The sequence below is a fragment of the Helianthus annuus genome, chromosome 1 (genome assembly GCF_002127325.2).
Source record: "Helianthus annuus cultivar XRQ/B chromosome 1, HanXRQr2.0-SUNRISE, whole genome shotgun sequence".
Classification (NCBI taxonomy): domain Eukaryota; kingdom Viridiplantae; phylum Streptophyta; class Magnoliopsida; order Asterales; family Asteraceae; genus Helianthus; species Helianthus annuus.
In genome coordinates, this window is record NC_035433.2 from 141,459,148 (window position 1) to 141,462,264 (window position 3,117).

At 41.1% G+C, this 3,117-nt stretch overlaps 1 pseudogene; it reads right to left on the minus strand.

Annotated features, from left to right (window-relative positions):
* Window positions 1-1,036: 1,036 nt before the first annotated feature.
* On the minus strand, window positions 1,037-2,793 carry LOC110867767 (annotated as a pseudogene).
* Window positions 2,794-3,117: the final 324 nt, after the last annotated feature.

The window sequence follows — 3,117 nt, forward strand, 5'->3', positions numbered from 1 at the left end:
TGTGTTATATATTCACACACATCCCCCTTTTCCCTTATTATATTATATTTTTTTTTTGTAATATAAAACAATAAATGTGTGATATTAATGACGTAAAAATGATGTGATTGAGCATGAAGTTGGTGAAATGCTAATTCGACTGCAACCTTCGGCGAGGTTTCCTAGTTGGTTATTAACCGTTGAATCATCATATACTACTGCAACCTTCGACTTAGGGGCCAAAATGGTTAGTTATAGAGACCATGGGGGCAGATATGTTAAAAATAATTATTTTGGGTTAATATGGTAAAAGTGATATAACCACAGGGGCTAAAAACGTAATTTACTCTTCTTATTATCTTTTTGGTCTCATTCTACTGGTTCATTCACGAATTCAAAACACACATATTCTTTGTTCAATTTCTTGAATCAAAGTTGTATTCGATTGAATTATTCGGGAGAACCACCGAAAGAATTTGATCTGAGAGTGACTACACGCTTCTCTAATTATCCGTGGTATTCAACTGCCTTAATTTTTGCACTATCTTCTTTAAAATTTTAAATTGCCTTGCAACTGCCTTAATTAATTATCTAAAAATTATGCCGACTTATTAGAAATTATTTTTCCTAAGATATTTTCCATAAAACAATTTAATTAAAATAAAAAAATTCCAAGCCGACCTTAGACCCCAGTCAGGGGCTCTGCCCCCTGGACCCTGCGGCCCCCGCCAAGGGGTCGTTGCCCCCTCGGAACCCCATTCGAATTGCGCCTGAACTCTCGGAATTATAACCACTTGAACAAGCGTGCACTCCCGCACCTACTAACTTGTTCGATGCATATTATAATTCCCTTTGGTCACCTAATTAATCTTGATTACACTAAAATATCTGACATTTGGCGTCAACCAAATGATTAAGCGTCTTCGTGCCATCTATGTTATGTATATATACACTTGGTTGGATCACATTTCCAGCACCAAGATATCAACATTAATCTTAAATAGTCGTTATCCATTCTTGTATTCGCATTCATTTGTTCGAAGATTATTGCTTGATATCCAACACTAATGTTTATTGAGTTTGCTAAATCGGGCTACAATCAACCACATATGACTAAGATATAACACCTGACTCGAATACTTTATGGTGGCTACTCGAAAAAGATTGATGCTTGGTACCTGTCCTTAACCAAAATTGGAAGTATTGGCTTCAAATCAATGGCTTTTGGCTTCTGACGTTTGCAAGTTCCTGTAGATCTTGTATTAATAATGTCAAGTTATGATGAGAAGACCCTCCTTCTTTGATTACTTTCTTCGCTACCATCCCGAGTGCTTTTGCTTTCTTTCTTCTCTCATTTCCTTCCGATCCCGGGTCCATTACTTTTTCTATAGCTGTTTTGACCTGCTCGCTCTTCACGGTGACCCCTAATCTATCTTCCTCGCCCCATACCACACCGGGAGCACCAACACCCACACCAATTCCTAACACGTGAACAACTAACTTCTCGTTCAAGAACTGGTCGGTAAACTGAGGCCATGTGATAATAGGGACACCAGCAGAAACCCCTTCCAAGACTGAATTCCAACCGCAGTGTGTCAAGAACCCTCCAACCGAAGGGTGCGATAAGATTTGGAGTTGCGGTGCCCAATCTCTGATTATGAGCCCTCTATCTTTTATTCTGTTTTCAAACCCGTTTTCTGATAACCATTTCTCAACCTCTAGAGCTTTGTCTCCAGCTCTAATCACCCATATGAATGGGGATTTAGATGCTTCCAGGGCTAACCCGAGCTCGATGAGTTGAGGAGGGGTGATCTGACTAATGGTACCGAAGCAGCCGTAGACCACTGATCCAGGTTCCTTGGAATCGAGCCATTTCAAGTAGAGTTGATCATCACTAGAAGTACTGTTACCCCTTAAGGATTTACCCGAATCGTTACTGTTCGACAGTGATAACGGTCCTATACACCAAACCTTACCCCTTTTTAACTTCTTAAATTCGTTAACATAGTCTTGCTCCAACTCCTCAAAACTGTTGATCACCATCCCATAAGCTCTCGACTCGGATTCTCTCACTCGTTCAAGCCGTTCAGGCATTGTAAAACGACTAGGATTGAACTCAGTTGGCAGCTGAGCTCGAGTTATCTCAATCCGGTCAGGCAGCCCAGGGAGAACAAAAGGCTCCGACTCAGGCAAATCATTGAACACCTTGGACGCATAAAGATGATGAGTACACAACTGTTTGAAACAACTCATTCCATCAAATATGACCAAAGGAAACTTACACTTAGCCGCCGTATCACCCGTCCAGAGCAAATACTTATCAGATAACATACAACTCGGTCGAGGATTTAGCAATCAAAACATTGTTCGAGTCTTTGTTCTAACATATCAACTGCAGCTGTAAAGTTTGTAACTAAATGTAAACCAGGTAAAGCATCTAAACTTTCGCATCCTTCCGGTAGTCCATTTTCGGTGGCGGGAAACGGGAGTTCAAGAAAACGCACCGGGAGTCCGGACTCGATGTGTTGTTGGAGAGTGGAACCGTATCGAATGGCGTTTAGAGGTGTGGTGACGATGGTGACCATAACATTCGGTCGCTGTGCCAACAATTTGGCCATGTCGATCATGGGGATGGTGTGGCCGGGAGCTAGATAGGGAATAAGGAGGATGTGAAGTTGGTTGACTGGTTCAGAAGCCATTGCTGAATTCTTGTGAATGGTGTTGATTTGGGAATTCTTCAATTGATACTTCTAGATAAGCTGCTTGAATTTATTCCGGTACCTGCTTTTGAAGGAGTGCTCGGCAGCGAGAAGAAAGAGTTAGACTGTCGGTAGTGGGCCGTTCTTTTTCCAAAAAAAGCCACCAAGCCCAATAATGCCCACCCACCGCCCGGCGTGTTTGACACCTTTTTTTTTTTTTTAGTAAACTGCCATTTTGGTCCTTGTGGTTTGGCCAGTTTTCCCACTTTAGTCCAAATCTCAAACTTATTACATTGGGTCTCTGTGGTTTGCATTTTGTTGTCATTTTAGTCCAAAATCCAAAAAACCCCCTTTTTGACTGTTGAGAGCTGCCTATTTTGTCCTTTAGTGCAGGGGCATTTTGGTTATTTTTTAAATTGAAAACTGATTATTATTTTTT